We start from the raw sequence: 25,214 nt of genomic DNA on the forward strand, positions 1-25,214 counted from the left end.
AAAGCCAAATGAAATTCAACAAATTTACCATTTTTAAGGTTAAATTGTGGAAAAAGAAAAAACTATTGACATGCCTTTTCATTTGAACTATTAAGTTACTGCAAAATTTTCTTCCTACTGGTGGAAAATTAAACTAACAATTCTAAGTTAATGACTTGAGGGTAAACAGTTCCTTCTTTTATAAAATGAATTGGGTTTACAGAGACTTGCGTTTAAGTGAATTTCTCCTGTCCCTTTAAATCAAGAAAAGGCATGACTTCAGCGAATTCCTAGGCTTCATGAGACGCTTCAAAAGAAATACGATTTTTCCCCCTACAGTTGCACATTAACTCCACATCTCCCCAACACCTGTTATGCATAGATGCAGGGAAGAATCCACCCTTAATGTTGTTTTCACAGGTGATGTCAGAAAAATAAGAAGAGTGCAATAAATTATTCCTAAAGCTGAACGTTTTCAATGTAAAGATTTTATTCCTTAGACTGTCTCCTTCCTACTATTTTAGGATCAAGATGGTCCTTTCTTTTATAAGAACTGTAGTGATAGATGTTAGGTTTTTAAAAACATCCTTCCTTGGCAAAATAAAAACTTGGTAGCCCTAAGCCAATCCCCCCAATTCTTTTTTTGGTAGTTTCTTGGTCCAGACAAACTACATTTGAGAACCACTTGTCTACAGCACCCTCTGAACCAAGGAATTCAGGGTCAGTTGTTCAGTTATCACTAGTTCTCATCTACTTATCACAATTGTGACCAGACAGCCTTGGGGGCAACAAACAACCTACAGAAAATTTAAGTCTAATTTTAGTCAATATTCAGGGGAGAGGGGATGAAAAATTTTATGGTTTATAAATTTGTGGTCTGTAAGTTCCTGGTCACTCTGGAACTTTATCCTCCGTCCACAGGCCCCTCGCTGCACCCTATCCACCCCTTATCCTCAAAGTTATCGCCTCCCAGTTTTGAAATCAGCTTCAGGGTGCTGCGCCCACCTTTGCTCTTCCCACCACTAATCTGGGAACCCCAAATCAAGACACTTCACCCTCCTGGGATTTTGAGAAGTCAGCCTTATGGCACCCAAGGCTTTTGAGAACGATTCACAGCGTTTTGTCAGCTAAAATCCCACTGAAATAAATGCCCAAGGCTAGCTTCTCACTACTGCAGCATCTCACCCAATCCAGGTGATTCTAAAATCCATCCACCCAGAAAAGCCCCACTAAGTGGCTGGCTTGGGAAACCAAAGCTGAGGAGGGTCACTTGCCCCTCTAGAGCCTCCAAACGGAGAACAATGGCAAGAAAATCAGCTAGGATAAGTCATGACAGGCTTTCAACTATTTACAAGACTTTTTCAACCAAGAATACATTAATATGTTACCGTAAAGTTAAAATTCCCTATTTTCCAGGGATTATAACTACTTTTAATTTAAAACTGTGTGCTACTTAAATTTTTCTTTATTTAGGTTTTCTCCAAAATGAATTTTTTAAAAAAAACCATTCCAGTAAAAAAAAAATCCATAAATACTAAATATTTTAATATCTTTATTTACCTTGTCTCTAGCTGAGCTAACCAGTGAATATATTTGTTGTGAAGAGTTAATTTCCTAGAATAAACATGCACATAAACATACAAATGTGATAATATTTAGAGTTATATGAAGCTAATAAAGGTAACATTTATTGGGCCAGCCACTGGGCCACTGGGCACTTTACTTGGATTACCCCAGTTAGTCCTTACAACAGACCTATAAAGCAGGTATTATTCTTATTCCCATTTTATAGATGAGGTTATAAATGAGGAACTTCATTACTGTAATTTAATCTTCAATAACCCAGAATTTGAGTTCAGCGTTTACTCTGGCTATAGAAAGGTTGAATAAGCATATTAGAAATAAAACAGCATTGTAGAAGGCATAGTTAACCTCCTAGAAGGTCCTACATCTTAAGACATACTGAAAAGCAGATGCTAATTGCAAGCCTTCCAACAGGAACTGTTTGGGAAGGTTCTGTCTGAAACTATGCTATGTTAAAGCACTTTAAAATTCAGACTTTCACTAGTTAAGAGTGAGTTTTCTCTCATTGTTACCCCAACAATTAGCCCAAATTCGTAAGGTCTCTATAGATGATACAGTACAGTGGATGTCCACTGTCACTCTCCCCATGTCCATTTCCCTCCTCCCTCAACAGTACCCAGAGCTCTGCTTCCCCCACCCTGGTGCTTTGAGGAAAGCTACACTCCCCAGTGTAGGGATAGGCCAATCAGGAAAATCTCCCATCCCTGCCAATCAACAGAAGGCGTTCACCTGGCCAATGTGACGGGCTAAGGAATGAGCACATGACTCAGTTCAAGCCAATGAAATGCAGGGTTGGTTTGCTGGGGAGGGGCTTCTGGGAAAGACACTTTCTCAGTCCTTTCAAGAGTTACGGCAAGGGATGCTTCTTTCTTTCTGGCCAGAGGGATGTGCAACAATAAGCCCAGGAACTTCTGTGGCCATTCTGCCTCCAGGAGAGAGGCCAGCCTGAGGATGGACTGATACCATGGAGGAGCGGCACAGAGATGGGAAGAAACTGCACTCTTGATGACAAGTTGAGCTGTTGTCTCACATGCACCCTGTAGTCTGTCCCATCCCTGCTTTTTGCTAGTACAAGCCACTTAATTAATCCCCTGTGCTGTGGGAGCCCCTTTGAGTTCAGTTTTATGATATTCACAACCCCCAAGTAATCCAAACTGATAAATTGGAAATAAGCACTCATCCACAGCTTTTTCCTAGCACTTGCTCAGATTTTGCTTGGTCCTGTTTCAAGTGGTTTTGTGTTGTTTTTCTTGAGAAAATATAATGGGCTTTCAAGGAACACTTTCATGAATTAATGAGTGGCCTTGGGCAAGTCACTTGATCTCCTTGGGTCTTTTCAACTATAAGAAGGATGAAGTTTGATTAGAGGGTTTCTGGTGCTCCTTCCAGCCCTCACAGCCAATGGTTCTATGTAGCTGACCCAATACTGCAAAGTTTCACACTCAAATAAACGAAAAACCCCCTTTTGGTCCTAAAGTAGAAACATCCCTTTTAATATATTCCAAGCGATCTGCATCTCTTGGTTGGTCAGATATTTTCCATTTGTGCTCTGATACCCATCCCTGATCTGTCTCCACTCAGCTTGCACCCCTAGAGGTTCTGATCTCTGCACAGCTTCAATATGCTCCCTGCCTCCTGGCTTCTGGCTGAGTATGGCCAATGGGAGGCACCATCAGGAGACGGGAGAACTGACAGGGAGTTCAATGAGGATATCCATTTTCTTGGCTCTTTCCCGGCCATGTTGCTGTAGGTTGACTGCCTCCTACCAGAGATAGCCTTTCTGTACAGCTTCTCTTTCCAGTTCTGATAACCAATCTCTCCCTCTTCTTTTCAGGCCCAGGTATGGAACAGCTCCCTGACATTGCTAACCCTGGGATGCTTCAACATCCCGTGCTGGTTTCTCTTAACCTTGCTGATGCCACTATAAGCAGTTCCTTCAGTAGAGACTCTTGGACTACTCCATTTGACTGAACCATCTGTTTCCTACTGGAACCCCAAGACACAGTGGCTTAAAAATTAAATAAAAATCAGGCACAATAAAAAAGAAACAGAAGCAATCAACTATGAGTCTCACAGAAGAAACAGGAAAAGTGTGGAACTTGCCAAGAAAAAAAACCTGTGCGCACCGAAAGAATCAAATTAGACACCACCACCCTGCTTCCCCACCGTCACTAAGAATTTGTGGGAAATAGTCATCTCTTGCTAGACCAGGGTTTAAAACTGAAGAGAAAAAAAAATTCTGTTTATACACAAACCTATTGACCATCCAGACAGCTTCTGTGTGAGATCTGGCAGAGGAATCATAGCTATGTGCCCATTTTCTAGAGGGACAAACTGAGCCTGGAAAGAGAACACAGGGCTAGAGCTGACAAAGACACTAGAAATGCCCCAGGGCCAGTTCAAAGGCTCCTTGGTCCAGGAATCTGCCTCTGACAGGCTCTGTGGAGTTTCTCAGAGTGGCCTTCTGTACCAATTCTCCAGAGATGTTTAATTCCCACTTCTAGAAGCTACCATCCATGAACATCTTTTGGATCCTTCACTATCTGCAACAACTCTGCAAAGTCAAGAGACAGGATGCCCTCAGCCCCATGCCAAGTGATGGTGAATTCCAATACGTGAAACCACAAGCGCTGACCGTTTCCCGGACACCTATGGGTGTCCAGGCCCAGAGCAGCCGACCTCCCCTCTGTGGGGCATTTTCCACACCATATGGATCAAAGAAACGATTTTATGACCCCTTCATCATAAAGCATTCAAACACCCAGAATGTCGGAGAAGCTACCTGTTTCACGATTAAGAGGCTTAATCTCTCAGGGTCGTCCTGCTTCCGTGTCTTCCTCTTTCAGCATCCTCCAGAGCCGGGGCCTGTAGGGGTGACCCAGAAAGCACATTCAGGATATCTGGCTTCAACATGGGGACAGATCATATCAATCAGGGAGGGACTAGAGAGGCAGCCAAGGATGGAGCCCTGAAGAACCCAGCAGTGGATGGACCTGCCCGGGAGGAGGGCCCTGAAAGGTCCCTGAGGGTGGAGAGGACTTAGGAGAGAAAGACACTCAATTCCAGTCTTCTAGTCACTCAGGCCCCAAACCAGGAGTCATTGTGACTCCCCTGTTTCCTTCACACCCCACGTCCAATCCATCAGCAAATGATGCCAGCTTTATCTGCAAAATGTATCCACCTCCACTGCTACCACTTTGGTCCAAGCAGCTTCTCTCATTAGAATACTGCAATAACCTCCTAGCTGGTCCCCCTACTTCCATCCTTGCCTGTCTATAATCCACGTATCATGCAGGTTGAACTGTGTTATGGGTCAAATTGTGTCTCCCCGCAATTCCTATGTTGAAGTCCTAACCCCAGGACCTCAGAATATGACCTTATTTGGAAATAGGGTTGAAGCTGATGTAATGAACTGTTAAGATGAGCTCACACATCATACACTGAGTAGGGTGGGTCCCTAATCCAATATGACTGGTATCCTTATAAAAAGGGGAAATTTGGACACAGACACCTACACAGGGAGAGCACCATGTGAAGACTGGACTCATGCTGCCCCAAGCCAAGAAACTACTAGAAGCTAAGAGAGAGCTCTGGAACAGATCCTTCCCTAGCGCCTTCAGAGGGAGCATGGCCCTGAAGACACCTTGGTCTTGGACTTTTGGCCTCCAGAACTGTGAGATGGTAAATTTTTATTGTCTAAGCCACCCAGTCTGTGGTACTTTTTTATGGCAGCCCTAGAAGACCAAAATACCATGCTCCCCACACCAGCCTAAAAATCACTCTTCTGCTCAAAACATTCCTATAGCATCTTACATCTCTCAGAGTAAAAGACAAAGTCCTTGAAATGTCCTACACGGCTCCATGACCTGTCCCAGCCTCTTCTCTGACCTCTTCTCCTACTCTGCCCTTCTTCAATTTCCTCCAGCCACAATGGCTTCCTCAAGCATCCCAAGCAGGCTCCTGCCTCAGGGCCTTTGCACATGCTCTTCCCTCTGCCTGGAACACTGTTCCACTAGGCTTCTTTCACTTCCTTCAGGTTTCTGTGATAATGTCACCTTCTCAGTGAGACCCTCCTGACAACCCCAGCACCCTTTCCATCCTCCTTCCCTGTTGTATTTTTCTTTGTAGTACTCATCACCACCTGACTTTTGTTTATATTTTTATCCCTCTTTCCTCACACTAGACTAGAAACTCCCTGAAAGCAGGGACATGGAATTATGGTATGCCCCAGAGCAGAGCACATAGTAGGTGCTTAAGTAATAGTGGCTGAGAGATTTATTTGCGGACTGAAAGAAGCCAAGAGAAAAGAGAGTTGCAAGAAGGAGGAAGTTGTCCACGGTGTCAAAAGTAGCAAAGGGTCCAGAAAGATAAGGACCGAAGTGCCCGTTGGGTGTGGTAATATGGAGGACACAGGTGACCTGAGAGGGGACAGCTTGTGTGGAAGCAGGAGCCCCTCACAGCAAACCCACCAGGTCCCTCCCCTGCGCCAGTCACACCTCCCACGGGCAGAAGCCAACCTGAGCGGGCTGCCTCAGCGAAGGAGCAAAACCCGAGGGCAGATTCTTTCCAGGCGTCTTGTGAGGGAAGGAGAAAAGGGAATGAGAAAAAGAGGGGGTGAAGGTTTGAGGAAAGACTACATCAGAATGACTGGAGCGGTTGAGGTCCCAGGAGCTGCACGGGCACCCGGGTGCAGCAGGAAGGTTCCCTCTGGCCAGGAAGAGGAGGAGGGGTGTGTCCTCCTCTGAGGGGAAGGAAACCAAGCTGGGATGAGCCCAGATGGGGATAACTGCACGAGGCAGGGAGGCGAGAACCTGAGTGAGCTCGCTGCTGAGCGAGGGGACCTTGTCAGTAATCAGTGATGGCAGGAGGTCTCCTGAGTGACGAAGGGAAGACAGGGAGGGGGGCTGGATGGAGTGGGGACCGTGGGGAACATCCTGCAGGGTCAGCCCTGAAACCGAGTACCTCCTCAAATTCTGTGCCCCACGTACCTCCCTCGCCTTGTGAAGTGCCAACCCTGACAGGAGAGCGAGCCAGCCGCCGGCCAGCATCACCGAGGGCCCAGCTGAAATGAGAGGCCGTGGGCTCAGACACACACAATCCACGTGGCTATGGGTTTCTGGGACAGGCCCTTGGCAGCACGGATTTAGGAGAAGGGTCTTCCTCCAACTGAAAAATTCCGCGACCCCAAACAGCTCCATCCCTTTTTTGTCAGGGCTGCATCACTCACCCAGGCCCCCAGATTCAGCCCTTTGAGCCCCTCTGAGTCCTCACTCTCCACTCCCCTAATTCCTCCCAGTCAGTCACAAATCCTGCCTATTACACTTGTGTGCTGGGTGCGACCCAAGTTAAAACCCTCACACACCAGTCCTGTGAGGTGTTCTGAGTGTCTATTTACAGTTGATGAAACTAAGGTTTGATGAAGTCACCTGCTCAAGGTCACACAGGTAGCAAGTGGCAGAGCTGGGGTTTGAAATCTTCCATCTCTCTTTCCTCTTGTCCATATTCATGCCACCACCCTGGTCCAAGGCCTCAACGTTTCATTCCCAAAATTCAATGTGATAAATGTCTTCTAACTCACCTCCCAGCATTCCCCTGTTACAGGGCATACATCCGAATGAAGCTTCTTACAACACTGTTTTGTTTTCCTGTTCCAATAAAACTTTATTAACAAAAATAGGCACCAGGCCATAGTTGGCCTGTAAGTCACAGTTTTGCAACCACTGATTTATAGTCTTCATGGAATTATGAAAAATTTTGTCCATTATTTGTTCAAATATTTTTCCCTCTCCCCTTCCCCTCCCACTGGGACTTCAATCACACATATGTTAGACCACTTAATATTGTCCCACAAGTTGTCAATGCTATGTTTTTGTTTTAAATATCTCTGTACTTCTTTTTGGATAGTTTCTGTTGCTATGTCTTCAAGTTGGCGTCTAATCTGCTTTAATCTCATGCAGTGTGTTTTTTATTTCGAATGTTATATCTTTCAGCTCTAAACGTTCCATTGGAATCTTCTACTTCTCTCCTCTTTTACTATCTCCTCTCCTTGTTGAACATGTGGAGTGTATTTATAATAGTTCACAGCACTGTTTTTACCTATCCCCGTCCCATGCAATTGGAAGGGCTCCTTCTTCGATCTTGCTTCCCACACGCACACTCCACTGCACCCCATCCAGGATGCTCCTCCCCTTTCCATGCACCCCTCAAGGCCCCAATGCCAGGACATTCCTCCCCACCCCATCCCCATAGCTCCACCCCTCTGAGCGCCCTGCTCACGCCCCAGCTTGCTGAGCAATCCCTGCTCTTCTGAGTTCACTGCACTTAGCTTCTCTTGGCAACTGTTCCATTTGCTAAGTTTCCGTGTAGATGGCACACCCCTTGAAGGTAATTAATATATGCGTTGAATGCTTGGAATTGCCCACTGCTCAACACAGAGTCTACAATGGTAAATGTTACTTGATCTACAAAACAATTCTGATGAAACACAGATGATATACTTCTAGAAGTTTTTCAGAAAATACAAAAGAACTGGGATGGTAACTGGAAGGGACACAGGGCCTTCTTGAAGTTTTGGAAGTGTAACTATTCTTCCTTTGCAGGAGCACCCAGAGTCTGACACCCTATAACAGTCACCCTAATAAGAGGGAGGGTGGCTGGATGTAGCTCTCCCCTCCTTCCTGCTCCTACATACTCAAGGTCTTGGGAACCCTCCTTAGGTACATGCTTTCACACACAGAGATATCCTATCTTCCTCCCTCTTCAAGGGAAGAGCTTAAAATGTGAGCAGTCCAAATCTGGCTGAGTGGAGTTCATGGTGACTAGCAGAATGGCAGAAGGAAGAGAAAGGATACTCCATTTCTGGGAAACTGGGAGTTGGCTCTAATCTACTTTGACTGTCAGCCAGGGACCATACAATTCTGGGATTCTTGGGGTCACAGAAGGAGGATGGTTGAGAATGGTGAAAGTCAACAAGGCACTCAAGGGTCATCAAATCACACCCCATGCAGATAGAATGGGCAGCACCTGAATAACAAGGGTCTGGGAGGAATCTATGGAGGGGAAGGTGATGCTTGCCCACCAGATGCCCAATAAGAAATCAAGATCTCCCCCAAACCAGTGGAACCAAAGGCACAGTGTGGTCCTTGTGACACAGTGGAAATACCAAGACCTCTGGAGTCAAGCCTGGGATCACATCCTGACCTCATCACCCAGTGGCTGTCCAAACTTAGGCTGGTCACTTCCCCTCTCTGAGCCTGGCTCTGCATGAGCTAATGCGAGGCCTAAATAAAACAAGAAATGTAGGAAAACATCCAGCGCAGTGCCTGGCATTATATAAGGGGCCCAGTAAGCGTGGCTCCCCTCCCTCCTTCAGATCTCACGACTCTCAACCCTCCCTAAGGGGAACAAGTGCAGAAGCTACAGAGCATTTCCCAGGGGGAAGGTCCGCAAAGAAGGATGGCCAAAGTCAGCTAAAGGGAGGAGGACAAAAGGGCCACCCCATGGCCACGAAGAGAGAAGCACTGGACCTCTGTAAATGCCAGGGTTTCAAAACACACAAAGCTTCGAGCCTCAGACCAGACCCAAACAGGAAGTTTGTGACAAACTTAGAAAACATGTAGGCACAACTGCAGGAGGCTGACACCACTCAGAAAAGATGAAAATGAGCACTCCTGGGGGCGGAAGGCAGCGTGGAATAAAGGGAGTGTGCTTGGCCGACATTCCAAACACATACAACTGCTCCCGGTGTCGGGAGCACCTGCCCTGTGCTCCTCTCCTCACCCCAAGCACGTGGGCCGATCCCATGTGGCTGCCCTGGTTTTCTGGTTTCCACATGGAGCCTGTCAGCACCTCCCCACTCTCTGTCCCTCCCCTCCCTCCCCAGGCATCAAGGGCAGCGGACGTTTTGAACAGCTCTCAGGGGCCTGGGGGACTCAGGTGTGTGAGATCATTTTTCAGCTGGGAGCACTTAGCACAGAAAGAGGCAGTGATGTGCGGAGATCCCACAGGGCTCTCGACCAATGTCTTGTTGAACCCAGTGTATGTTTCACGAGGCCCCCTGGCGCTCCACAATGGGGTCTCCAGGCTGCCATGTTTTCTCCTCTGAAATCCTGCCTGGGACTAACATTTTCATTTGTACTGTTCACACTGGTATGGGGCACCATAACCTCAGTTCACTTACTTGTAATGGCAGGGAAATACAGACACGCCTGACCTCCATGATTTGTGTCCCCAACTGGAGTGAAAACTAGAAGGTTCCTTCCCTTTTGTTCTTAATCTCCTAGCACGTGTGGACTGAGCCTTGATACCAGGCTGTATGTTTGGTGGGTGTGCTCCAGAAAATACTTGGTAAATTAATAAACAATATCAATGCCATTTCTACTACCCAACCCCCCACCAGACTGTGTCCCACTGGTCCTGATCCACCCTCCGCAGGCGGGTCCCTGGTTCCACCCCTCCCAGGTGAACCGCCCAACTGTAAACTCGGTCCCTTGATTATCAGCCTCAGTGCCCGCCCCTCCTCGGCACCTCCGGCAGTGGTTTCCCCACCTCCCCAAGTTAGGTTCCTTTTTAAAAAAATGACTCATTTAGGAAGAGACAAAACCCAAAACTTCAATAGTGAAGATAAAACAGCACTGAGTCTCTTTAAACACCTCCTACTCCATGTAGAATTTAGATCCGATAAAGACTCCCTAAACTGGACCGCCTAATTTGGAACTTTACAGTATACCCAATTCTTCTAGCAAAAAACATTTCCAGTAACGTCTTCTCTCTGAACTTTTCAGGGTCTTCCTTAAGAATGCAGGTGGCCTCAGGCCTGCAGTCAGTACCTTTTTTAAAATGTGGGAATGAGAAATTAAAGTCCACACTTGCAAGTCTTTGGTCAAAAATTAATTATTTCATGTTTTACTACATTTATGATTCTGACTTACTGGACGAAGGACATTGACATTATACCATTGGCCTAATGAGAATTATGGGGAGTTTTTTTTTTTTTTTTTGTAAAAAGGAAAATTTCTTCATATGTAAGAAGTTTACAACATTTTGTGCACAGTATTTGAAAGGAACAAAACTGTATGATATAATACATAGAATCATAACATTTTAGGGCTCAAATGTGCAAATAGGATGATCCTAATCCAGGGGTTCTCAACGTTGGCTGCATTAAAAAATTTCCAGGCTCCACCCCCAGAGATTTGGATACATTTGGACTGTAGTGGGGTTCTGACGTTGGTTTCTTTCTTTCTTTTTTTTTTGTAAGTTTCCTGGTGATTTTAATGTGCATCCAGGGTTGAGGACCACTGATCTACTGCAGATAAGAAAACGGGGAGGTCTAAAGAAATTAAGGTGCAGCCCAAGACCACACAGCCAGTCACAAAACCAGAACCAAATGTGACATTTACAACTCCCCGTCCAGATCAGCAGTCTCGTTCAGATTTTCAATATTCACTGAATTGTTAAAACCTTTTTTTTTTAACTTGGAGGACCAACACAGAGTTGCCGACTTTTTGTTGTGTCAAGCAAGGGTATTTTTATAAATATCTATCAATTACTGTCACTGCTTCCTGTCAAGTCTCATGTTCATGTGCACACCTGCCACCCTCTCCACCCCAACCCCGCCTAGGAGGTAAGATTGGACCATATCTGGCCCCTGCCCACAGTCTCACTCACCTCTACTCACCCTGCCTCTCACCAACATCCACAGGACAAATCCAAACAAAACCCAGGCCTCCAAAATTCTCCATCTCCCCCTTTCCTGAACCTCTACAATACCGATTTCTGAAAGTCCCTTCCCTGACCACAAACTACTTCCTAGTCCCTCCAAATCCACCCTTGGCCTTTCTCCTGACCAACACATGACACCTAATATTTGTACAAGTCACAGCATCCAATATTTACAATTTGTTCTTCCACACACATGATCCCTTCCAAATTTCTCCCTAATCAAGGATGTACAGGAAACTTTTTTTAAATTGGAGTATAGTTGCTGTACAATATTATATAAGTTACAGGTGTGCAATATAGTGATTCACAATTTTTAAAGGTTATACTCCATTTTTAGTTATTATAAAATATTGGCTATAACCCCTGTGTTGTACAATATATCCTTGCAGCTTATTTTATACCTAGTAGTTTGTACCTCTTACTCCCCTACCCCTATCTTGCCCATCCCACCTTCCTTCTCCTCACTGGTAACCACTAGTTTGTTACCTGTACATCTGCTTCCTTTTTGTTATATTCACTAGCTTGTTATATTTTTTTAGATTCCACATATAAGTGATATCACACAGTATTTGTCTTTGTCTGACTTACTTCACTGAGCATAATGCCTTCCAAGATTTACTGGAAACTTTTAAAGAGGGCTACCTCTGAGGAGTAGAATTAGGGGATGGGGTGGGGAGGTGAGAAGGAGGGGTTCTCTTTATACCCTTCAGTTTGAGTTTTGGGCAAGCATATATTTTTTAAATGGGACAAAAATCACACATACAGGGACGTCCCTGGTGGCACAGTGGTTAAGAATCCGCCTGCCAATGCAGGGGACACGGGTTTGATCCCTGGTCCGGGAAGATGTCACATGCCACAGAGCAACTAAGCCCGTGTGCCACAACTACTGAGCCCACACGCCTCAACTACTGAAGCCCGTGTGCCTAGAGCCCGTGCTCCACAATAAGAGAAGCCACCGCAATGAGAAGCCCGCGCACCGCAACGAAGAGCAGCCCCCGCTCGTCACAACTAGACAGAAAGCCTGCGCACAGCAACGAAGACCCAGCTCAGCCAAAAATAAATAAATCAAAAAAAAAATCACACATACATACACACACATAATAAAACAAAGCAGGTTACAAAATACACCTACGGTTTGTTTCCACTTTGTAAAATACAGAAAATCGTTGGGGAAGTCTCCATACCCAAGTTTTCAATGTAAATGATATCTAGGTGGTAGGATTACGGGTGAGGTTAATTTCACTTCCCTTTCCTCTTTGCTTATCTTTATTATGTTTTATTTATGAAATAAAGGAATAATGAAAGTTTAAAACCTGAACCAAAGCATTATCTGATCTCTGAAACGTACACAGTATCAGGAAGCCAAGGCACCAGAGCAGGACCCAGTCTGGTGTGTAGAAACATCTCCTTTTTTGTAAAATGCAAGATTTCTCCCCAGTCAGGCAGGCCCTGGCTTCTACAGCCTGCCTAAGGGTCGAATCTACCACTACAACTGACCTTAGCCACACCCAGGCCCTGGCAGTTCCCAGGAATAGATGTAGAAAAGATGCCCTAGCACAGCGGTCAAGTCCCTTATGGGACCCATCTGGCCTCCTCAGCTTCACCTCTTCTTACTCCCCGAGTTTTAGCCACATGGAGCAGTTGTGCTCTCCCAAGTGTCTCCTCTGGTCCCCCCTGCCTCTAAGTTTCTACCCAGGCTGTGTCACCCACCCCTACTTGTTTCCTTCCTGAGTCTCTGCCAAGGCAAGCAGCCACGCCTACTCCAAGTAACATTCAGACCCACAACTTGAAGATCAGGAGCCCAGAAACTATTGCAATGGAGCATAAACTGTGGAATTCTCCACAGTCCCCACTGCTCCCCAAGCCTAACAAGGCAAAGCAGAGGGGTGAGAGCGTCTTCCAGGCAGCAAGCTCAAAGGCCCGGGGCTCGTAGGGTGTGTGATGAGTTCGGGGGAGGAAAAGGCACTTGGGATGTCTGAAGCATCTCCTAGCACATCCAAGGCTCAGCAGAAAGAAAAATCCAAAGACACTTAGCAAAATTTACAAGGGCCAACACAGAGAGGCCCAAAAGGGAAGGGTTCTCAGCCTCTCATCTGCTACTCATCCTTCCAACTGCTTCCCCACAATTCACAATTGAAAGCCCTTCCAGTGTCTAGTTGGGTCGAGGCCAATAGGAGTGGGTGGAAAAATAGGAATAGAGAAAAAAGAAATGAGATTAAGCAACACCACACTGAGAGAGGCTGAGGTCCTCCCTGTGTAACACCAAGTGGCCTTGGGTGATGCTTGAGGGGGGGGCGGGGACACGGTGCATAGCCCTGTCCTTGATGTCAGCCCCAAAGGTGAAGGACGTTTGCCAATTATCCAAACTTCCGGGACCCTCCAGAGACATTTCAAAAGAACTGTGAGACTTCAAAACTGCCGAGACACAGACTGGCCGTGCTCCACTCCGATGCCTCTGTGGCCTGCGTGAGGCCTTTGGGGAAGTCCTCCAGGAGGCCATTGGACTAGCATCAACTCCTGTCCTGTAAGAAGGAAGCCTGTGACAATTCTTTTTTCTTTTTTTAAAAATTTATTTATTTTATTTATTTATTTTTGGCTGTGTTGGGTCTTCGTTGCTGTGTGCGGGCTTTCTCTAGCTGCGGCGAGCGGAGGCTACTCTTCGTTGCAGTGCGTGGGCTTCTCATTGTGGTGGCTTCTCTTGTTGTGGAGCACGGCCTCTAGGCGCGCAGGCTTCAGTAGTTGTGGCGCATGGGCTCGGTAGTTGTTGCTCGCGGGGCTTAGTTGCTCCACGGCACGTGGGATCTTCCCGGACCCGGGCTGGAACCCGTGTCCCCTGCATTGGCAGGCGGATTCTCTTTTTTTTTTTTTAACATCTTTATTGGAGGATAATTGCTTTACAATGGTGTGCTAGTTTCTGCTTTATAACAAAGTGAATCAATTATACATATACATATATCCCTGTATCTCTTCCCTCTTGCATCTCCCTCCCTCCCACCCTCTGGCAGGCGGATTCTTGACCACTGCGCCACCAGGGAAGCCCGCCTGCGACAATTCTGGCTGCTCACACGTCCACCTCCATTGGGCTCGACCACCCGGCTGATGGCGCGTGCATCTGACCGGGGGAGATATATAGCTCTGTGAAAGCACCGTGCTGTTTCAGGCAGGGCTACATGCCCATCATCTCTCCTGCAGACACTCAACGAGACCATATGCTCCTGTGACTTCATCTCCAGCTTACTCTCTTTCCTTTTAAAAAACCCTCCCTATTGGCTCTCAGTGGGCATTTACTAACCAAGTAGAAAACCAATCCTCCAATCCATCATCTCCTATCGCGTGGCCCCTCTCCCAGGGCTACAGCCCTCTGTGGGCTCCACGGCAGCTCCCTCTGAAGAAGTTCCCTCAGGCTCTGGAGTGGTAACGGCATCTCCCCTATGTTGTTGGTCCATAGGCACCATTGCTGTTGGTTCCCTGAACCCTGGAATAATTACTGAAGTCTCTTCGATTAAAACTTTGGAGTGAGGGAAGAGTTCCAAGAAAACTCAGGACCTAAGATCTGTACGGAAGAAAGTTGGAGTCTTCGTGGAGACTGAGGAGATGTACACACTCAGAACAGCCGAGAACACACCCTGAGGGCATGGTGGGCAGTTCCCTGCCACTGCCTGCGACGGGGAGGCATGGGGGCTGGAATGGCTGGAAAAGGGCTCACGGAGGAAGTGAGATCTGAGGTGGGTCTCGAAAATGGATTCAATTGGGTCAAGTGCAGAGGAAGTGGGAAGACCATCCCAGGCAGTGGGACCAGCACACGCGTGGCACTGACGACAGGGTGGGTAGGGCCCCGCTGCGGAGGAAGGAGAACCAGAGGCAGTGGGGGGTACATGTATGCATTCAGGACTCAGACAGGATCACTCTGAGCCCACCTGCGCCTCTTGTTAGCTGTGCGACAGGGCAACTTACTAACTCTCTCAGTACTGGGATGAAGATAAGGATAATACCGGTACCTACCTGCTGGGGCTATTGTGAAGACTAAACTAGAGGATGCATGGAAAATGCTTAGGATGCTGGGTGCCTGCCGTCAATGAATGTTATCTGTCACTCTTGCTACAGTCAAAACTACCCAGTGCCCACCCTGCTGATGCAGACAGCATACTTTCTTCTTTAACCTAAGAGATGCAAGAGCCAGCAGGGCACTGGAATGCCCAGGCGGCCAGGGGGTGGTGGGTATTCTCAACCACACATACACACACACACACACACAGAGGCACACACACACAGAGGCACACACAGTTCTCTGCCCTTATTGGACCACCTACTGTAGCAACTGGGCTCCCTAAGCTTCCAGCTGGAGTGGGCAAAGCATTTATTCCCCTCTTCCTTCTGTTTCACCACAATTTGGTGGCAGTTGTGTCCCTTCAGCATCATGGCTATTGTCAGGGGCCCCATCTCCCCAACTCTGGAGCTCCGCCCTCCTGACTAAGGGGAGGGAACAGCTTCCCACTGTTGCCAACCCTGGCGGTGCCTCCCTTTGGTTTCCCTAACCCTGACCACACTTCTCTAAATACCTCCCCCTCACTAAAGTGTCCCCAGTAAACCCTTTGCATGTGCCAGCCATCTCATGCTGGGACCCTAACGGACAGAGCCAAGGCCGCATCCATCCACCAGATGCACGGGGTGGAAAGGGCAGCCCTGTCTTATTCTCACTCCCTTCCTCCTCTCAGAGGCAGGACGTGAATGGCAGTGTTTAAGACAGAAGCACCAATGCGTTTTTCCTATGAGCGATCATTTGGGACTTTAACATCCCTAGGAATCCGGGGAAAACCCAAGAGGCTCAGGGAAAAGCAACTCTCCCAGCCTAGGCAGGGCATATTCAAAAGCCCTGTGCTCCTCCAAATCCACACCCAACGGAGCTCCAACCAAGTGGCAGAATCTAGATGAGTGCCTGGCACACAATAGACACGATAAATATTTGTTCGTGCAGGTCCTTCTGGCTAAGGGTGGAAGCCTGAAATCCAAGAGATCTTTCAGGAAAGGATACTCCACGGAAGCAGCTCCTCCACCGGTGGCTCCTGAGATGCCCTGAGCTCATGATGTGAGGCTCTGAGGTGCCCCCATCTCCAGCCCTTCGTATGACAAATGCTCTTTTCTTGTCTCTCATCAATTCATTCCTGAGGCTTATAATTTCCTCAGCACCTCCCTCTGTGATTTCATTGTTCCCCATTTCCCTACAGGGCCAAACACAGTCTTGGTTTAGTGAAATCCAGAAGCATTTATTAAGTGCTTACTGTATACAAGTACCGTATCAGGCACTGAAGATCCAAATATGATTAAGATAAAGGTCTCAGGAATCCAAGAGCCGCAGAAAATACGAAGGAAGAGGGCTTAACACTGACTAAAGGGGATTCTAAGAAAGATTGAACTTGGACCACATTAGGTCTTGGAGGACGGGGCTGTGACCGTAGGGAAGGCGGGGGAAGGCAGCAGGAGATGTAAAGAGGGAAGTGGGGGGTGGAGGAGCACTGGGTAAGGACAAGTAGTGCTGAACTGTCAGGGACAAGAGCAGAAAAGAGCCAGGCAAAGGGTCTGTCTCAAATCGGGCCCACCTGATTCAAGAACCAAGCACATCCACAGAGCAGAAATGAAACCTGACCGGAAGGATGTTTCCTCCCAGCAGCACCCCAAAGTCAAAATGCCCCCCTCTCTGGAAAAATGTTAGAGGAATTCTGGGTGGGTCTGGGCAAAGATGATCATCCTGAAGGGATGTTTCTAAGCCTGCCACTCACCACCAACCTGGCCCTGCCTTGGGGTCAGCCGGATCCATGGGTGGAAAGGGGACCTGCCACCCCGGAGCTCCAGAACCACCGAGAGCACTCCATCCTGTGAAAAGTAATAACCTTTCACACACACTTGCTCTTACTTGGAATTCTAAAATTAAACGTTTGTTCCTCTCACCGAAAAGCTTTCTCCCTTTAGAAGCTAATATGCAAATGCCTCGGGAGAGCAGCCGCATATCTGCTCAGCATGAATACTTCCAAAAGATCTTTCCTGGAAAACAGGCTTTGCGGGAGGGATGCTGGAAAGATTATCTGTGACCAAGGGTGAGGCAGGAAGAAAAGGGATGGGGTTTGTGGAAGGAGAGAACGGCCGCTCCTGCACTGAATCAGCTACATCCACCAAGGGCAGAGGGGTAGAGAGTTAAATGCTGAGCCCTCGAAAGACCTTTTTTTTCCTTCTAGTTTTAAAAAATTGAGGTATAGTTCACAAACCATAAAATTTACCCTTTAAACTGACCAATTCGGTGGTTTTTAGCATATTCACCAAGTTGTATTCCTATCACCGCCACCTCATTTCAGAATATTTTCATCATCCTCCCAAAAAGCCATATCCATTAGCAGTCAGTCCTTCTCCTCTTCCCTGGGCAACCAATTTCTATCTTATGGACTTGCCCACTCTCGATATTTCACATAAACGGAACCATACAGTATGTAGCCTTTTGTGTCTGGCTTCTTTCACTTAACATAATGTTTTCAGAGTTCATCCATGTTGTAGCATGTGTCAGTACTTCATACCCTTTTATGGCTGAATAATATTCCAATGTAAAGATAAACCACGTTTTGTTTATCCATCAAAAGACTTTTTAAAAGGCAAACAAATGGTGCTCCTACAAGAAGGGGGCCCCCGATATCCTCGGGGCTGCTTGGGCAATGCAACCACTTGTAAACCATCCTTCTCTGCGCCTCCCATCAGCACCCATGGACACTGTCCAAACCCTCCCCACTGGGCTGGCATGATTTTCCAAACACACAGTGGCTCAGGACAGCAGCCCTGAATCAGACAGGCCATGACAGAAACAACTCAAATTCCTTCTGAGGGAATTTATAATGACTCTTAAAATGTGTTTTATAAATCTCCATGGCCCTGGTAATGGAAGACGGGAGAGCAGAGCCAGCTTCACAGGCTCACAGGGCCCCCAGCTTGGTTTAATGCTCTGTTGTCCCCATCTTGAAATTCTTAGTAATTTTTAAACAAGGGGCCTCCCATTTCCATTTTGCACTGGGCCCAGCAAATGTAGCCGGTCCTGGGCAAGAGGCAAGGGTTTGGGACGGGGCTGGAACTCAGACAATCTTCCCAAGCAGATCGCTGCATAACAAACAGCTCACTGAGTCAGGCTGGGGGGCAGGGGGTGGGGTCTGCAGATAAGTGGGGAGAGGGGCCAGGTCTATAGCGATGCTGAAAACCCAGCTTCCAAACTGCCCGAAACCACATCTTCCTACCTTGAGGCCTGAACAGTTGGCTGATAAGGCCTCCCCGGAACAGCCAGACTAGTTGAAAGTAAATGTGATAAGTCAACGTGATACAAGCTCAGACTGTAAAGCAGGAGAGACTCAAACTGAAACTTGTTTGATCTTGTAATCGCTTACAGGTTAAGACCAAGAAGAAGAAAGAAAAAAAACCCCACACTTACTAAAGTAACCGGCACTGAGAAAATTTTTTAAACATTTACTTTTCTTAAAAAACTGTCACCTTCATTTCCAGCATATCAAGGAAGCCATGGTTTCACCAAATATCTGGTATTTGATCCAAAGACAGCAGTGAACTTAAATGCAGCCATCTATGCTGATGTCAGTAACTAGAAGGGACCATGGAGATCACATACACATGGATCCCCAGGAGCCTTAAACACACCCCTCCCGCCCCCTGCCCAGGGTTGTGGTCCAAGTCTCATTTTATAGATGAGGAAGCTAGGCTGTGAGAGGGGAAGTAAGCCACCAAGGCCACCCACAAAAAGGGGCAGGACCAGAACCCGGGAGCTTGCAGCTTCCCCTTCCTACCTCCCAATTTCATAAGTCCAACCAAAATTCATATACGGGGTGTATGCCCCCCACACCCAATATTCTGCTGGATCCTCAACTCAAATCTTCTAGTGCTTGTCTTTGTCCCTCAGAAGAAGGAGTCTGGTCGTGCAGATAAACGTAAGATTTATACATCCTAAAGAAGAAGATGCAGCTTCCTTCCACCAGTGCAATCTCTAGCCCATCACTTGGCGAAGGGCCAGAGAGCTCCAATGCAGCATTCAGAGCCTTTCCATATCCAGGACATTCATAAAACACTCTTTTTCTGGGAAGAGTGAAGTTTAACCTAGTTTTTTGCAGTTATAGGTACAAGGATCGCGCAGGATGGATGGAGCTTGGGGGCAGACAGGAAATGCTGCCAGCCTACCACACCAAACAGAAAGGTCCAGATGGCCACTGGAAAGTGATGGATCGCTGCCACCCCAATACATATTACCCTTTTTCTAAATCGAAAACTAATCCAAGGACCTCCCTGGTGGTGCAGTGGTTAAGAATCCGCCTGCCAATGCAGGGGACACGGGTTTGAGTCCTGGTCTGGGAAGATCCCACATGCCACAGAGCAACTAAGCCTGTGCACCACAACTACTGAGCCTGCACTCTAGAGCCCGCGAGCCACAACTACTGAGCCTGTGTGCCACAACTACTGAAGCCCGCACGCCTAGAGCCCGTGCTCCGCAACAAGAGAAGCCACCACAATGAGAAGCTGGCGCCCCGCAACGAAGAGTAGCCCCCGCTCACCACAACTAGAGAAAGCCAGCACACAGCAACGAAGAACCAACGCAGCCAAAAAAAAAAAAAAAAAAAAAAAAAAAATTAAATTAATAAATTTTTTAAAAAAAGAAAGAAAGAAAGAAAGAAAACTAATCCAATCTAACCATCCTTAACACCAAGTGCCTGGATTTCAATTTGTGTTTTATCCTCCGCCCGCCCCCCTCCCCCCACCTTTACTCTTCTTTTCTTTCCTTGAACAAATAGATACTGAGCACTTACTACGTGCCAGGCACGTTCTGGTTGCTGGGGACACAGCAGCAAACAAAACAGACCATGTTTTGGTGTTTATAATCTAAAGGGAGGAGACTAAGAGTTAATAAGTAAATGAATATATACCATGTAAGATGGTGACAAATGCTCTGAAGAAAAGATAAAGCAGGATAAGTGGGATAGAGAAGGGCAGAGAAGGAGAGCATTTTATCTAGGATGGACAGGTAAGGACTCTCTGAAAAAGGTGAAGGAGTGAGCCATACAGATATCTAAGGGAAGATATTCCAGGCAAAAGAATCAGCAAGTGCAAAGGCCCTGAGGTAGGAATGTCCTAGTGCATTCAAGGAACAACCGGAAGTCTAGAGTAGCATGAATGAGGAAGAAAGTGGCAGGTTATAGAGGCAAGGGGTGGGGAGCCAGATCTGGCTGGCCCTGAAGCCACGATAAGGCCTTTGGTTTTTAACTCCAAGCAGGATGGGAGCATACAGGGCTCTGAGCAGGGGAATCACTGACCTGCCATAAGGTTTAGCAGGACTTGCCTGAAACTATTGTTACCAGGCCTGTGCTGGGGACCAGATTCAGGAACCAGGCCATAAGCCCAATATAGCTACTAAGCAGCACTGAGAAAAACACTTCCTTTCTCCTGGCCTCCACATTCTCCTCTGTGAAATGTGAAGGTAAGACTAGATGATGCCTTGGGAATTCCCTGGCGGTCCAGTGGTTAGGACTCAGCGCTTTCACTGCCGGGGCCCGGGTTCGATCCCTAGTCAGGGAACTAAGATCTCACATGCCGTGCGGTGAAGCCAAATTAAAAAAAATTTTTTTTTTAATTAGAAAAAGAAGACTACATGATGCCTAATGATATTTCTTTCTACAATACTCTTATTTTCTGACCCTAAGATGGATTGCTCGAAGGGTCTAAAAGTCTCACCCTCTGACTCGGGAGAAGGCAAAGAATGCAGCCCAGTTTTAGAGGTCCCCAACTACTCCGCACTGCCTCCCCTGCCCCAAAACAAATTCTCGCCCTGCAAAAGGCAGGGCTCTCTAGGGAGAAAGGTCCAGCCCAGGAAGCAGCCACGTCAGCAACGTCCTCTAAAGATTACGAAGGGTGACCACTAAAGATAGCACAGCCCCACACAATGTTTCAGGGGGGTGCTCCGCCAGCAGAGGCCGGTGAAAGTGGCTTCTGCAGCCAAATCAAAGGCCATTAGCAGACTTTGTCTCTCCCGCATCAGACTGAGAGCTCGCCTAGAATACCAACAACTTCACCCATCAATCGGACTGTGAATTCATCCTATGTCTCCTCCATCAGCCTGGGGGTTCCATGAGGGCTGAGGCTCTATCTCCCCCAACAGATTGGGAGCACCTGATGTGAGGGGCTGTACCACCCCCATTGGACGGAAGCTCCTTGGAGAGAGGGTTTAACTGCTCCTTTCCCTCACTGCATCCCATGAGGCTTCTGTATATTTAGTGATGTCTTCAAACAAGGTGCTGATTGAAGCCCTCAAGTTAAACCACCCACCCAGGGATGAGGCCCTTGTGATCCCCGGCCATTAAATGATCCATGAAAACTATCTGAATACGGACCTCCACGTTGAATGAAAAGAAAACAAAATTAAAAGTTGGCTTCACCCAAACAACTTTTGGGTAGACTGTTTATAGGTTCCGGCCAAAGGCTGTCCCCATTTTATAAATAACCCTTTCTGGTGATGGTGGTGGAGGTCAAGCTGAAATGCCCCTTGGGGACTGAGGGCAGGGAGCCCACCAGCCCAGGCCTGACCAAAGCCAAGTACTACGTGGGAGGGCGGCCCATGGCCCAGATATGACCGTCCTCTCACCTTCCAACTTGGGCTTTTCCAAGGCAGTCACACCAAATGATGTGGTGGGAAATGGGAAACTGGAATCAGGAGAGTGGGATGAAGAGGAGACCCATCTCAGAGAGGCAGGCCCAGGGGAGATGGAGGAGGTCAGGGTGGGTGGGCGGAGCTGGGGACAGAGAGTACAGGGCTGGTGCCTCCTGGGGGAAGCAGAGGCCACCCCAGACTCGGAGAGGGGCACTCCCGTACATGGGGACTCAGGGAAGCCCCCAGGCTCCCCCTGGAATCTAGAATGCTGGCTCATCTCAGCAAAGGGTTTCCACAGAACTGCAGAGGAGGGGCAAGAAGGCTGGAACTTCCTAGGGCTGAAACGAATAATAATAATGGCTAGCACTTACAAGCACTGTGCTAAGTACTTTCCATATACTAACTCAGTTAATCTTCATAACAACGCTAATACTACTCCCCTTTTACAGAAGTGGCGACTGAGGCCTGCCCAAAGTTATGCATAGGTGAGGAATAAAGATTTCAACTGGGTTGTCTGGCTCCCCACCCCACGATCTCAGCCACCTCCCTCTCTGAAAACAAAAAAAGGGGAAAATCCAAGGGTATTTCTGCTGCTTCCTCTGAACTTCTGGGGTTGAAGGCCACCCGCAGCAGGTATCCTGCTTGGGAGACGGGGGTGCTGGAGACTCAAGCAGGGTCCAGGGGGTCCCAGCACTGTCTTCCCACTGTGCTCAGAGCCTGGATACCCAGAAAATGCCACCCTGCTGGGGCACTGCTGGCCCTCTCCTTTCGGGAGTCTCAGGTTAAGAAAATCCTACCCTTTCTGTATCTAGTGTGTGCACAGGGCAAAGAGCGAAAGCAGTAAGGAGGGGCAGGTGGCAGTGACAGGTCCCTGCTCCCACTGGAAGCCCACAGGGGGTCCCCAGACTCAGCAAACATAGGATAGACTTCCTTTAAAACAGTGCGCTAGTTACGTTTCCAAATAAAACTCTCAGTATATTTTTCTTCAACCTCCATACCTTTTCAGGTGAAGTTCATCTAACTGTAATAAATCAGTGAGTTCAATTGTGACACTACAGAGTGTCCAAACTGTCTGAAAACTGAAGGAAATAGTGGATCTGCTGTGCTTTCCCCCGCCGCCCAGATTAACAACTGGACCCCATTGCTTTATATAAGGGTTTTTCATGTATTGACACTTGGCATTTGGGGCTGAAAATTCTTTATTGTGGGGCTGTCCTGTGCGTTGTAGGATGTTTAGCAGCTTCCCTGGCCTCTACCCACCAGACGCCAGTGGCATTCTCCTTCCCCTCCCCTGTGAATGTGACAACCAAAAATGTCTCCGGGCTTTGCCAAATGCCCTGGAGCTGGGGGGTGGGGGGGGGGAGGGGGAGGGCTCACTCTAGGTTAAGAACCAACACTTTACATTTAGATAAACTTCAACTGAGGTTGAAATAAACATATTGAGCATCGTACTGAAAATGGAACTGACGTACTACTTAAATATAAGTGTATCCTATTTTTCCTGACTTCCCAGACACCACGTATTTGAAAAATTTCAGCGTGGCTGCCGTCCTTCTTTCCTGTGAATCTGCTAAATGCAAATACTCAGTGCCCCATCCCCATGCCCCGTTCCTCCTCCCAACCTCGGCTTCCCCAGTCTCATTCACGTCCATCCGCCAAACCAATCCATCCTCACGTGTTCAACACACCAGCAGGCACTCACTGTCTGCCTGAGTCCGACTGCTGCCAGCTCTGAAGGAGCACAGCCGGGGTGAGACCAGAAACCACTAGGCTCAGGGACCCCAGCTGCCTCAGAGGCAGCAATGGCCACACCCAAGATAATGGACCCATTTCATCATCCATCTCACTCTCCAAAGCCTCATTTGAATGCACAGTCTGCCTCAGCCTGCAGGAGTGAGCTCTGCCAAATACAGAAATGGGCCAAAGAGATACCGAAGCTAATAGACTTGGGAAAGACCAACAACCTGATAGAAAAATGGGTAAAGAATATGAATCGCAAGAAAAGGAAATACAAATGGATCTTAACCTTGTGAAAAAATGCTCAACCGCACTCATAAAAGAAATGCAAATTAAAACAAACTGAGATACCAATTTTCAACTATCAGACTGGCAGAGATCAAAAAGTTTGATAACTCACTGTGTTGGCGAGGATGTCTCATTCATTGAGGGTGTAAATCGCTACAACCTCCTTGAAAGGATACTTGCAATGTCTACCAATACCACTGATGCATATATGCTTTTACCAGCAATTCCACTTCTAAGAATTTATTCTGCAGACATACTCCTACATGTGCAAAATGGTGTGTATACAAGGATACTCACTGCAGTATGATTTGTAATGACAAAAGACTGGAAAGAGCCTCAATATCCACTGTCAGGGGTTTCTTTAATAAATTATGGTTCATACATAAAATAGAATGCTATGTAGCTGTAAAAAACAATAAGGGCACTCTGTATGTCATGATATGGGATAATTTTCCATGTATACTGTTAGGTAAGATAAGTAAGGCACAGATGACATGAATAGTACACCAGCAGTTGTTCAAAAATACTATGAGTTCATATATGCATTTATATGCATAGATTAACTTTGAAAAAGATAACCCAAAAGCTAATAACAGTAGTTACCTCTGGAGAGGGGAATTGGGAGACTGGGGCAAGAAGGAGAGGAAGAATTACTATACACCACTTTTGACTCTCTGTGACCTCCAACTTTTATACCCTGTGCACACATTATTCAATAAACAAATAGGAAGAGATCATGAGTAACTGATCTAGCTCTACCATCATGAGGCACCTATACATGCAACAGATATTACAGGTCAGTTTTAATGATAAATTCTCTTCTATTCCTCTAAGCATCCATATTTGTCAGTTCAAATGTCCCAGATTTTTTTATTCAAAAGTAGGATGATCAGAAAGAGACTCACAGACGTAGAAAACAAACTTATGGTTACCAAAGGGGAAAGGTGGGAGGGGAGGGATAATTAGGAGTTTGGGAGTAACATATACACACTACTATATATAAAATAGAAAATCAACAAGGACCTACTGTATAGCACAGGGAACTATACTCAATATTTTGTAATAACCTATATGGGAAAAGAATCTGAAAAAGAATATATATATACACACATACATATATACGTATAACTGAATCACTTTGCTGTACACCTGAAATTAACACAACATTGTAAATCAACTATACTTCAATTTAAAAAAAAAAAAAAAAATTAAGGATTTGAGGGAAAAAAAA

General features: G+C 46.9%; 1 protein-coding gene across 15 annotated transcripts in view; it reads right to left on the reverse strand.

The window, feature by feature from the left end:
* Positions 1-25,214, reverse strand: part of TRERF1 (transcriptional regulating factor 1) — a 197,977-nt gene that overhangs the window by 111,897 nt on the left and 60,866 nt on the right. For 12 of the 15 annotated variants that reach the window (XM_082345950.1, XM_082345951.1, XM_082345942.1 and 9 more), the window contains one exon: positions 4,346-4,428. The exons of the other annotated variants lie outside the window; for them this stretch is intronic. The gene's annotated coding sequence lies outside the window, so the exon portion shown is untranslated. Of the gene's footprint in view, positions 1-4,345; positions 4,429-25,214 lie in introns of those variants that run through there. 15 annotated transcript variants of the gene reach the window in all.

The sequence above is a fragment of the Balaenoptera borealis genome (genome assembly GCF_965194805.1).
Source record: "Balaenoptera borealis genome assembly, chromosome: 12".
Classification (NCBI taxonomy): domain Eukaryota; kingdom Metazoa; phylum Chordata; class Mammalia; order Artiodactyla; family Balaenopteridae; genus Balaenoptera; species Balaenoptera borealis.